The sequence below is a fragment of the Dermacentor silvarum genome, chromosome 4 (assembly GCF_013339745.2).
Source record: "Dermacentor silvarum isolate Dsil-2018 chromosome 4, BIME_Dsil_1.4, whole genome shotgun sequence".
NCBI classification, from domain to species: domain Eukaryota; kingdom Metazoa; phylum Arthropoda; class Arachnida; order Ixodida; family Ixodidae; genus Dermacentor; species Dermacentor silvarum.
This window is the reverse complement of record NC_051157.2, coordinates 140,260,746-140,274,257: the sequence shown is the minus strand read 5'-3', so window position 1 is coordinate 140,274,257 and position 13,512 is coordinate 140,260,746. Positions and strand designations below refer to the sequence as shown.

At 51.5% G+C, this 13,512-nt stretch overlaps 1 non-coding gene across 1 annotated transcript; it reads right to left on the bottom strand.

Annotated features, from left to right (window-relative positions):
* Positions 1-384: 384 nt before the first annotated feature.
* On the bottom strand, positions 385-457 carry Trnaa-agc (transfer RNA alanine (anticodon AGC)). Its single transcript has one exon. It is a non-coding gene; the product is annotated as a tRNA-Ala (tRNA).
* Positions 458-13,512: the final 13,055 nt, after the last annotated feature.

Here is a 13,512-nt window from a genome sequence, read left to right as displayed (position 1 = left end):
AACAGGTGTCAGACCCTGTGGAACAGTTCCGTCAATGCACTTTAGAATAGCCGCATCAAGTTCATGTTCAATGTCGAAGAAGCGAGAACTATGCGACCCTCTGACCCGACGCCGCCGAAGGATCATGGCCTCGGTGTCACTATAGTTTGCCAGCATACAACACGCATGGTCTGGTAGGTCGCATGCGAATGCGTTGGGCAGCGGGAAACGAGAACCGTTATCTGTTTTTTTTTTTTTTCTGAGTGGTTAAATTTGTTTCAGGACTTATCTCTTCACCCTCGTGGTTTCGATCCCGCCTTCACTGCAACGTACAAGAATTCGGGAAAAGCCAAAAAACAAAATTCAGAATCCTGAAAGGCATGTGAAAAAGAAAAAAAAATATCTTGGAGGTGCTGGGTATCGATCCCAGTACCTCTCGCATGCTAAGCGAGCGCTCTACCATCTGAGCTACACCCCCGGACGATGTACTAGCAGCCGTACGCGTCCTTTGACACAACGACAGCCTTCTTGCACGCCGCCTCTCTGCTCTGACCCAGATTGAATCCGGTACACGTTCACGGTAGAAAGAAAGGAGGGGTGGAGGGGGCGACGTTAGGCAACCGGACACAGCGAGTGCCCATACATCTTGTTGCCGCTAAACGAGTTCCACCACCATGCAATACACACGTCTGTCTTCGATGATGGCTAACGGGCGCTGGCTGCAAGCACAATCGAAACGTTACGTCTTTCAGTTTGGCTCCTGATGGAGTGAGGCGGCATGGGCTTCATCGGCCACACACACCGAACCTGTCGTGGCTACTGCGCTGGCCCTAAAGATGCGGAAATGAATTCCTGGTGTGATCTGCTGGTTTCTTTCTTTTACTCAAATAACGACGCTTCTTTTCTCCATCGACTTTCGCGCGTTCCAAGTGCTAGCAACCGAATGTCGTGCACAATAGCTTCATATTATGTCAAATATTTGCACCTGTATTGGTAAGGTTACCGTTTCGCAATGCCAAAAAATCATCGGCCCTTCCACTCCATGAAGATGGATGATAACAACAAATGAAGGGTATACGTATCCGTTCACAGTGCTGAACGCAGGCAGTTTTCCCGTGAATAAATATTCCTACACGTATACCGCAAACTCTAAATTCACCAAGGTCGTCTCCACTAGTAGCGTATGTTTCATTCAACACTTCTAAATCATTGTGTCGCTGTTCGTCAGAGCGGATCACACTGATGAGGGACAAGTTGTTGCCGAACCACAAACACTTGCGTTCAATGTCTCGAGTTTGCTCGGCGGCGTACTTAGCAGCATCCGCTTGCCATTGCCGCTTGCGATTCTTCAAAATAAATTGCTTCAAAATTAAATCTGTCCATCAGGTAAGACAATGATGGCTCATACCCCTTAAGCATGGTTCATACCGCGTAAACGCCGATTCCCCATTACGACGACGAAGATAAGTGAAATTCTTCACTGGAATGATGAGCGGCAACGGAGCTATCTCTGGAAGAGACGACGACGACGAACGCGGGAGCAATGGCACGAGCGCGATTGCGCGGTTGCGCCGAATGGCGCCAACGTGCTAGCTGTGGAAGAGGACGACGACGCTCGAGCCGTTGCTGATGATGATAGTTTCTGCCAAAAGACACAGACGTTCAGGCTAGACATAAACAAGCTTCGCTTGTAAAAAGTCAGTTACCATAAGGCGTGGTAAGCCAGTAAAAGCGCAAAATCTATTGAGAGGTGGCGACGCCTCCTCGAATGTTCCCGCACAAGCTCGCCATGACATCATAAATTTTGACGTCACAACATATTGACATAAAAAATGCGCATGACAAGTTTCGTGAAGTTTACTGAGCCCTCCCCCCCCCCTCCCCCTACGTGACCAAAATACACAAAAAATACATTGAAACCCGTGACATCACACCAATGTATCGGTGTTGGGGCGTCGGCGCGAAATAAAGAGACACTGAAATCTGACCTCAATTTTATCTTCTAATAATCAAACTAGTGTCGTGAAATTAACATGAAATCCAGATTTCAATTGCCACGTAATCATTCTGATCTGATTTAGCTATTATTAATCATTAATTAATCATGATTAATCATTCGATCTGATCGGGTGCGCTAAGTGTGCTTGTAAGCGATTCAGTATACACTAAACTAGATTGCGTACGCCCACGTAGCGAACATATATGGCAATTCGGCGACATATCAGAGTTTCCCGTCGTGGTTTGTGTGGTGTATCTCGTGGTCATCAACGGGCTGCACAGCGGAAACGAGAACATCATGCGCTGCATTTCGGAGGACGTGCGTCGGCGGACAAGATCAAGGGAAGTGCTATTACCTGGCGACAGCAATTGCCGCACAGCCAATCCGCAGGAACCGCTTCACCTGCCAAAATTCCAGCGAAAAAGACAGCGGGGTGTTCTCAAGCTGTGTCGCCAAAAGACTTCATGAGGCCTGCCGAGATGCCGTCGAGCCCTTGGGTCGTCTTCGCACTGATGTGCGTCACTGCTCTGTCGATGGCCAACCGGGACACCTCTCAAGTGTTGTCCTCTTCCGTCGGCGTAAGCTGGGTCTTTGCTATCATAGGCAGAATGGCACAGGGCCTGCAGGTGCTCTCCGAGGTGTTTTTGGAGGCCGGCCGCTGGTTGGCGGCTAGCTCTTGTCGAAGGACTGGTAGTGGTCGTACTAGTGAGGACAGTATGTCTTCGTCCCGTTCTGTCGACCGTTTTGTGAGTGCTTTCAGCTGAGTGTAGTCATGATCAGCTATATTTTTCACTGCACTAATACTTGCACATATATTTTGCAGCCCAGCTATATATAGTCCCGCCAAGCCAGCTGGCATTCGTCGGAGGGGAGCGTTTTGACTGCCTATCTGTTCAGGCGATTCGCCATATACGCCGACCGATCAGCGCGTCTCGTACCTCTTTCTTTGTCCCGCCAAGCATTTCGCTGGCGCACTCTGCGAGAGTTCACGCGCAGCTCATGTGTTGCGCATACCAACTTGTCACAGCTGGACGGTTCTGATGAAAGGAAGCGAAGCTCTAAATCCTCAGCAACAGCTTCGTATGCAACCTCAGCAAAGTGCCGAACAACCGGCACCTGACTGTTTCGGCCCTAGACACCAGCTAGAAGACGATATTCTCAGTTTGAGGCGATTATACTCGCCACCAATGCTGAACCTTCTCTCATCATAAATGTGTATGCGCCGGGTATAAGCTGCGCCAACATTGACGATGCCAGCGTGTAAGCGTGTAACACCAGGAAAACTCTCCTTCGCAGCGCGGGTGCGGGTTGAGCACCCAAGAGAGAGGGCCCGCCCAGACTCTAGTGCGAGGCTCCCACTGAGTGACCCTCTCATGCAGGAGAGACGACGACGGGGGCGTCCTTCGGTATTACCGCCCGCTAACAGTGGCAACCGTCCTTTACCGACTGTTTGCCCAGATTGTGAAGAGCTTGATGAGTGCGTGGGTGGAGCATAAGGGAGTCCTCACGGAGTTACAAAATGTATTCAGAGAAAATAGGAGTCTGGAGACCAACCTTTTCATGTTCACGCAGCTGATCAAAATAGCTCGGAAGGTGTCACATGGTCTTGACGGATGCTTCTTGGGTGTTTCTCAAAGCTTACGACAGCGTACCACATGTCCTCCTGCTCCAAACAAACGGCGAATCTGCAGGGGCATGCCGCACGTATGAACGGACCTACTACCCCCGGCTGTACAGCGGAAATACTGTGGTTTGCAGGTTCTGTGATGTCACAACGAAACCAGTAGTAGTGAACCGTGGTCTAAAGCAGGAATGTCCTTGTTCTTTCCCCATTGTTGTGCATGCTCTATGTATCCGGGGTGAAGCGGCGTCTGCTCAACTGTGGCGTAAGATTTTCACTCAATCATACCAGTCTGAAGGATTCCCAAGCGCATGGACACTGGCCAGGCTGGTGTTTTCGGACGATATTGTTCTTGTTGCAGAGTGAATTGTGGACGTGCAACACGTATTTACAGTATCTTCATCCTACCTGTCCAACCTAGGCCTAATTTTCAATTCGAAAAAAATCGGCGGCCCTTCAGTTTTCAGGATCTGAGCCCAACGCGCCAATACTGCTGCACAGTGGCGAGCATGTCTCATGGATGGGACGATACCGCTACCTTGGCGTCATTTTCACCACGATATCCCAATGCTTTAGACACCTGAAAATCGCATCCACCTGGTCTCACGGAGAGCAGCTAACGTACTGTGAAGGACAAGCCAATGGGGCTGCAACCTGTACGTGCTGGTTCGTGGGATGTGGAAGGGTGTGCATGTGCCAGCCGTGACATTTGTGAACTTCGTGACTTGTCTGTCAGCCGAAACCAAGTCATGGCTAGCGCAAACCAAAGATAACATTTAGTGTCTATAACCAGAGAGAGGCTGTGCATATCACGGCGATAGCAGTTAATTAAGTGTACACCTCAGAAACTTTATGTGGTTGTGGGCGCACTCGGAACGTCATGTCTGTGGGGATAGCGTAGCGCTGTGCGTTTCCGCGCATGCCAGCGCATTTTATAATCTTTTTTTTTTGTGTGTAGACTTGACTTTGCCTGAGTCCATAGGAGCTGTTTGTTTATGTGCATATGCATATTGTTACGTGCAGCTGATGCCCAAGGCTATTTACAATTTATTTACACGGAAGTCAACGGAGGCCAGGATGGCGACGCTATATCAAGCGGGAACACGTCGTCTTCCTCCTCTTAAGTACAGCCCCACTGTCCTGGATGTTCCGTATCATCACCCCCGGCAATTGAAGTACCGCCCCGTGCTTAAGCTACACATCGGCGGTGAAAGGTGTGTGATATGGCTCTAGTCTCGCTACGTGAACGATGTCACTTGCAGCTGACGACGACGCTGAGGGGTCGGCGAGGATGATTTCATATGTGACATCGGTCACTTGTAGCACCACACGGTATGGACCAGTGTAACTTCTTCTTTCTGGGGTTTTAAGTGCCAAAACCAGTTCTGATTATGAGGCACGCCGTAGTGGAGGGCTCCGGGTTAATTTTGACCACCTGGGGTTCTTTAACGTGCACTACAACGCAAGCACACGGGCGTTTTTGCATTTCGCCTCCATCGAAATGCGGCCGCCGGGGCCGGGATTCGATCCCGCAACCTTGTGCTCAGCAGCGCAACGCCTTAGCTGACTGAGCCACCCCGGCGGGTTGGACCAGTGTAACGCGACAGCAGCTTTTCGGAAAGGCCCACATGCGGATGGGTGACCAGAGAAGCACCAGAGAATCCGGAGAAAATTGCACGTCCCGATGGTGGCAATCATAGAGGCGTCTCTGATGCTCCTGTGAGGCCTCTAGACGGGTGAGGGCGAACTGGCGCGCGTGGTCGGCGTGTGCGATCGCGTCGCGGGCGTATTTAGTGGCTGAACGTGCGGGAGAGGGCAGCAAGGTGTCCACCCCAGCGCGGGTTCTCAGCGGTATAGGAGCTAGAAGGAAGAATAGCCGGCGGTGTCGTGACTCGATGAATTATACGCGAAAGTCACATATCCGGAGAGAGGCGTCACCAGACGTTGACTCCAGCCGGTCGATGAGGGCTCGTAACGAAGGATCGCGGCGTTGCTCGTGGCCGATTTGAAGAAAATGCGACACATAGAAAACGGAAGCGATGGCGTCCGCGTCTCACGGATCTTCCACGGGATAGCGGGACAAACAATCTGCATCCCGGTGCAAGCGCCCCGTCTTGTATACCACGAAGAAAGTATATTCTTGCAGGCGTAAAGCCCAGCGAGCGAGTCGTCCCGTGGGGTCCTTGAGCCAGGATAGCCATCAGAGAGCGTGGTGATCAGTGATGACACAGAATGGGCGTCCGTACAAATATATGAACGAAACTTCGCAACTGCCTACACAAGAGCGAGGCACTCGCGCTCGGTGATTGAATAATTGCGCTTGGCGGATGGTAGAAGTCGGCTGGCATAGGCTATATAACGCGATCGTATCCACGCTGGCGTTGTACTAACTCAGCTCCAATGCCGTAACCACTGGCATCAGTTCGAATTTCCGTTAAAGCAGACGGGTCAAAGTGGGCCAGGATTGGCAGGCGTGGTAAGGAGAGTAGTGAGATCCGAAAAAGATGCGGCATGATTAGAACCCCACGAAAACTTCTTTCTTCAAGAGGTCGGTAAGGGGACGTGCAATGGACGCAAAATCTTTGACAAAGCGCTGGAAATAAGAGCACAGCCCTACGAAACCTGCGAACGTCTTTGTTGATTGCAGAACAGTAAAGTTCGTAACGGCCCGAATCTACGAGGTGGCCAAGGACGGTGATTTGGCGGCGAGCGAAGTGACATTTTGAAGAGTTCAACTGAAGACTGCCCCGGCGGAACACGTCAAGAATCGCTGAAAAACGGTCTAGGTACGTGTCGAATGTGGACGACTAAACGATGACGTCGTCCAGATAGCACAAACAGGTGGACCACTTGAACCCCTGAAACAAAGAGTCCATCATTCGTTCGAAGGTGGCCGGTGCGTTACAGAGACCGAAAGGCATGACCTTGAACTGATAAAGACCGTCAGGGGTAACAAATGCAGTCTTCTCTCGGTCCAACTCGTCGACGGCAATCTGCCAGTACCCGGACCGTAGGCCGATAGAAGAAATATAGGTGGCACCGTACAGGCAGTCTAGAGCGTCATCAATACGTGGCAAAGGGTAAACGCCCTTTTTTTATATTGTTCAGGTGGGGATAATATACACAAAAGCGTCACCTGCCATTCTTCTTTTTGACAAGTACGACGGGAGAAGCCCAGGGACTACAGAAAGGCTCGATAATGTCCTTTTCAAGCATATTTTGTACTTCCCGTTGAATAGCTGCTCGTTCCGACGCGGAAACACGATATGAGCGTCGGTGAATAGGGTTTACATCGCCAGTCTTTATGCGATGGGTCACTGCGGACGTCTGGCCTGAGGGTTGATTTTCAAAGTAAAAAATGTCGCGATAGCCTTCAAGAACGCGGCAGAGGGCTTCAGCTTGAGTAGGTGTAAAGTCAGAGGAAATCATCGTCTCAATGTCGACGCCACTGCCGTGGGATGACGTCGCAGGATGGGCTGAGCTGCAACAATCTTCGACTGTGAAGGGCTCGACCTGATCACCCTGCAGCGAGCTAATTTCGGCCAGTGAGATCGTTTGTAGGAGGACTTGCGCGGTTAGCGCAATATTGCAAGGGGAAGGCAGGTGCGGTTGCTAGTAATTGTCAGCAGAGTGTGTCTCGCCGTTACTTAACGACACATTCGGCAATTGGTCGTGAGAGGCGCAACTCTCCGAACTGGTCTTGGGAACACAATTGGCGACCCTCGACCAGGCCCGGCGCGCCGCAATAGCCAGTGGGGCCTTGGAAGAGGGGCTCCACCGCAGTAACCAAGCACAATCTTTATTTCAATAAAGTTGCTTCTCTTCTTTTAGCAAAGTGTGCGGAACAGTAACGCCATGTTTAAGCATAATGGTCGGAATTGGTGCGACCATGTAATTGCCATCAGGCACAGCTTGTGTGTAAAACAAGCACGGCGTGAAGGAGGCGAACTAGATTGACGGCGGGAGGGAGAAGGTGAGCGGGAGTAGCAGAGTCTTGTCAGAGATGTCGCAGGTTCAGATAACAGTCGGATCCCACCTGTGACTTGTGCTGACACATTCGTACAAGCGGAGCCAGTCGTCAACATCAGGACTGCCGAGTCCGGTGAGAATGGCCGGATCCCGAGGGGGGGGTTTGGCGTAAGTCGTGGCCTTGGGCGTATAGAGGCTTGCGCAGACAAAGAGCCGCCAGCAGGAGCCGACGATGCATTGACGGCGTTGTGAACGCTGCGAAGCTTCTTGACGGGTACGGGGAACGTCCACCTCCACCACATAATGTCACGTGTAGCTGATGCTCAAGGCTATTTACAATTTATTTGCACGGAAGCCAACTGAGGCCAAGATGTTGTTGTTGTTGTTGTTGTTGTTGTTGTTGTTGTTGTTGTTGTTGTTGTTGGTGGTGGTGGTGGTGGTGGTGGTGGTGGTGGTGGTGGTGGTGGTGGTGGTGGTGGTGGTGGTGGTGGTGGTGGTGGTGGTGGTGGTGGTGGTGGTGGTGGTGGTGGTGGTGGTGGTGGTGGTGGTGTTGACCCATACCCACAGTGGGGGATTGGCCATGAATCGGGTGGTTGGAGTCGCTATATCAAGCGGGAACACGTCGTCTTCCTCCTCTTCAGTGCAGCCACGCTGTGGTGGCTGTTCCGTATCAATATTGTATCGGCTAGCTAGAACGCAGTACAGCTGTCCGTGCACCATGCAGTTTCAAAGGGTAGAGCCACCGTCATGGCGTCATCTTCATGTGAACATCGGAGGACCAGCGCTGCAGCGCTGGTCCTCAAGAAGCGCTAGAGCATTTTGAGTGTGCAACTAAAATATGCCGACGCTATACGGTAGGGATGCCACGAAAATTGCACGATATATTGAGCGATAACACACGCGCGCCTGTATCAACGTTTTATTCAGTCCGAACAGTTCAGCCAAGCGGCCAAGCTCTGTACATGGTCATGCGCGTTGCGAGGCGCGCATGTGCCCCTATATGTTCTGGCACGCTGGTGCCCAGCCAGGTCGTAAGCTGGACACGTGTGCCTCGAGATGAGCGCTGAATTTGCTGACGCCCATTTGTATGAGCACGTGATGCCGAAAAATGTTCCCTCCACTCGCTATAGCTGTGCGTGACGGCGCTGCTGTTGGCACCAGGGCCGGCCGTCACCATGAGGGTTGATGGTTCTGTCACCCCCCGCCCCAGCGTATATCATTGCGGCGATATACTGCCCAGCGCAACTTACACATGCGCACTTTATTATTATATTTCATTTCATTTTAATGTTTCAGACACAATAAAGGTCAGGGGAATGTAAGGCTAAATGCAGAAAGCACTGGCTGATAATGGCCTTAATAGCATTCACTGTTCAGCAGTAACGTGAACATTCCATAAGAAATTATGCAATACATAGCGGATGCACTGTACGGAAAAAAAGCTTGGTATGTGTGGATAATGTCAGTAAATAATTGTTTATATACTCATATATGTCAGCTACTTGCTTGATTCACACGCGGAAATAAGTGAGTATAAATCATTAAATAGAAATAATTTCTGGGTACAGTCCTGGTTGGCATGGTAAACTTCAGCGCTGGTTGGCCATTGAGTGTGCCGTGAGCGTGTATACAACGACAACACCGGCGTTACTCGCCACGTCGACGACGGCATATGATGGCAACGGCGTCGACGATGACATGGCGTGCCTAATCCCGAAGGCGGTACGCTGAATGCTGTGACCCGCCGTGATGGCGCAGTGGCTTTGGTGTTGCGCTGCTAAGCCCGAGGACGCGGGATCAAATCCCGGAATCGGCTGCCTTATTTCGATGGGGGAGAAATGCAAAAAAAAAATTGAAGAGCATCGCACAAGAGCTACAGAAACCTTCCTAATCACTTGGAGAGGCATCACATAGATAAAGAAAGATCCAAAACCAGCAAAATTTTATGCGTAAGTGTCAAATGACCCTGCAGTGAGCGAAATGCAGCTCCACTAACGTGAAACCTGGGGACGTGCGAAGCATGCAGTGATGCACCGCTAATGGGCTCATATACTGCCTTAAGCAATGGCTCATAGCCCCGTAAACGCGGCCTCCCCATTACGACGAGACAGAAGAGAAGTGAAATTCTACGCTGGAATGAGGAGCGGCAACGTAGCCAGCTGTGGAAGACGACGACGATGACGAGCGCGAGCACGAGGCGCTTGCTTACCGTGACTACGACGATGATGACGACGACAGGAGACGCCGACAGCCCAAGCGCATAAAGGGCGAGACACACGATGCGATTTTGCGTGCGATCCGTCGTACGACGCGCCGCATCCGCCGCCGCACTCAACAAGTTCTCAACGCATTCTGCCGCACGCGGCGGCGGATTGCCATCGCCGCATGCGACCAACCTGTTGGATATAGTCGTACGACTGCCCGAACGGTCGGACGGCCGCAGCCAATGACAGCGCCTCCAGCGTATACGTCATGGTCACGTGGCAAAGCCTGCGGGGTGGGGCCGGCGAGCAAGCGCTCCGATCGTCCCGGTGCTTTTTTATTGCGATAGCAATTATATGGACACTTCAACCGGATTTCTGCCGTCGCCGTAGCCGTCGCCGTCGTCGTCGCCGTGAGGTTCCGTATAGATAAAATCTTCACCGCGCGCCGTATGCCCGAGCGGAAGCGTGCGGGGATGTGCGCTATCACGGAGAGCGAACACACTCAATCTCCCACGCGCAAGCAACGAAGCGGGAAGCCAGCGCCGGAGGGAGCGGGGGGGGGGGGGGGGGGGCACTTCCACTTTGCCAACAACCGCGCTCGTCGCTCGACCGCACCGTCTCTTATCTCTCCCACGCGCAAGCAAGGAAGCGGGAAGCCAGCGCCGTAGGGAGAGGGGGGGGCGCAATTTCTACTCTGCCAACCACCGCGCTCGTCGCTCGCCGCACCCTCTCTTATCTCCACACGGCTCTGACCTTTATGCACTGTGCATTCGCCGCTCAGTTTCTGTTGCAGCGATAGACCGCACGTACCTTCGCCCGCTGCAGCGTATGGGCTTGCTGCCAGCGTTTTGACAGTCGTTGTGTGCAGTCATTCAGTGTGATCTATTCATGTTTGTGCGCGCTCACACCACGCTTGTTCATTCAGTTAGTGATGGTCGGACCACATTTTCCAACGCACGCTACACATGTAATGCTGCCCGGATCGGCAGTGCAGCGCTACAGGTGTGTCCCTTCGCACGCGCGCTGCCCACGGGAAGCGCTTCTCATCAACACCACCGTTTCACACGCGCCTTCTCGTGGTCATCGAGTCTCTCTTCATGTCGGTCTACTTACGCCGCAGCACACCTGCTTACTTAATCAGCTCATGTTTACTACAATTCATATTGCTACCAAAGCCGCTCACCTTACTTCGTATGACATTGCTGTGTTGCTATCGCATTCATTGCTTCGCCCTTAGGGCGAAACTGTGACATTTTTTTTTTCCTGGTCGAGACGCTGGCCTCCTTGCCGCTGACGGCGACACAAAAATCGAGTACACTTTGTTTCTGACACGAAATAAATGTTCGAATGAAGTGAACTCAAAATTGTGCATGTTATGAAACGTTACGCGAAGTAATGAATCGTTGACGTGGTATCGGTTCGGAAGCGGTCAGCGCAGACGTCGCAGCAGTCGTCTATGCGAAGCGGCTCGCCTGACTTGGCGTGTTTTCTCATTGCTACCAACGGTGTCGGAAAAACTAATTGTATTGCCACTTATGAGCGACATAAATGTTCAGACGTTGATTGTGCTGACGAATATAGGCGCTTTATAACGAGCTGCGGACGGATCGCAAGGGCTGTCGACCCCGAATCCGACGGCCAGCGAGCTATGCCTATATATACCGTCTCCCAGCGATCGCAAGCTCACCTGGCTTGCTCGTTCGCTTCCGTCCGCGCTGATAAAAAAAAATGTCGCAGTTTCGCCCGAAAGGCGAATCATCAATTGCGATAGCAAATTAGTAGAGAGTTATTCGGAGTAGGGATAGTAGTTCTATCGGCTGCATAAACTTGGACAAATTCGCTTACTAACTGAATTAACATGCGTGGTGTCAGCGCGCACAAGCAAACATCACACAGAATGACCGCAGACAATGACTGTCAAAACGCTGGCAGCAAGCGCAGCCGCCGCAGCGGGCGTAGGCTCGTGCGGTCTATCGCTTCAACGGAAACTGAGCGGCGAATGGACAGCGCATACAAAGGTCAGAGCCGTGTGGAGATAAGGGCCTGTACACGCTCGAGCCGCACATCGCCGCAAGCCACACCGCCCTCGCGCGGTCCGCTTAAAATGGCCGCTCTGACGTCACGAGAGGCGGTCGTGAACTTTTTCCAGTATGCAGCGTGTATGCGGCGACCGCACAAACATGGCGCTGGTTCGAAGCGAAGCGAAGCGCGAGGCCTAGGCACCTAGGCTGCTGTGGCAGTTTTTTTTTTTTTGTCGTTTTTGTGTTTTTGTGGGATCATTGCAAGAGTTATCGAGCACTCGCAGAGATAATCGTCGAACGCAGCAATCCGATGTACCCTGCCTGACCTCTTCAGCGCGTGCGATCGTCAACGGCAACAGATGGAAATGTGTTGTGTTTACGCGAGCGTCGGAAGCAATGAAACCGGCGCTTTCGTGTGTGTTGGGCCGTATTTCGCTTGTGCAGTACCAGCAGTACAAACGCGAAGGCCATCACATACACGCGCATTCTAAGCATGACACATGCATTCAGTACGCGCCTGAACGAAAATAGTGCGGTCGCCCATCTCAGCGTATGGTGTACCTAGGTGTTGTGTGTGCGCGCTTCATCGCGGCGAAGCTCATACGTGTATGTGCATTGTGCAGTGCTGGTTTGTGTTTAAGAAGTGACCATATGACCTGTAGCGATTAGCTTTATTGTCGCGTCATCGCAGCCATTCGTAATGTGCTGTTTGTGCCTTGCTTCATGTCAGCTGTTTTGGGGGATGCGATGCGCCTTGGTGACCGCGAACACGTACAGAGCGTTTGAGTGCTGGGGTTCTTACTGTACGAGGTGAAGGGTACTGTTATGTATACGTGCAATGTGTCGCAGTGGTGCTAGGCGTATAAGTATTCGTTTTATGCGATATGCATACGCTCTGAAGGGAACCGTGCATACAGAACGGTTTCTACAGAACATTAGACCCAAAATTCGAGGATGCCAAAACCAAAATTCAAGGAGGCGGAAACAAACCGTACTTGTACACATACATTGAAAAATAATGAAGCCTCCTTCTCCTTGGCCGAACTTTCTTGTAGCTAAGCAGCTGCTGAGTTGAACACACACTACAAGCTCTTTAGGGTGCTTTTTATGCATGTGCTCTGAAGTAAACAGTGCAGAAGCACTGCTGGTCGTTTGTGCTCTTTGCATCTCAGTATGGGTTTTGTATCAAACCAGCTTTCCTTGCTTTGTACACGTGTTGTTTGTTTCAAGTGTTGTCACTGCACATTTTACTCTTTACGAAGAGGGGAGGCTAGGGAACAGCATAAAAGTTATATCACTGCTCCACGTATTGCAATTATTAATTTTGTGCTAGGTGTCATGTGCTGTAATGTAAACAATGCAAATGTGCCGCATGCTATTTTTTGCGGATGTGACGACACTGCAACGCACCTTCTCTGCCACTGCCCAACCTTTCATGCTGAACAATGTGCTTTGCCAGTTGTACTCCATCTCAGTAGTTCCTTGCAGCACTGGGGCAGCGGCAGGGCTTCTTAGCCAATAGGAAGGCTGAATTCCTCTCAAGATGTGTTCATCCGTGCTGCGTCAGCTGCTCAGCGTCAGCTTGCCATCCTTTCGATACATCAGCCACTGATGGAGCAGTGACGCAACAAATGTTCCTACGTTGTAACTAAAGGCTGCGTTTCCATGAATGCTACTGTGGGGCTTCGCTTCATCGACACACTATCTGAGCAGTTCAAT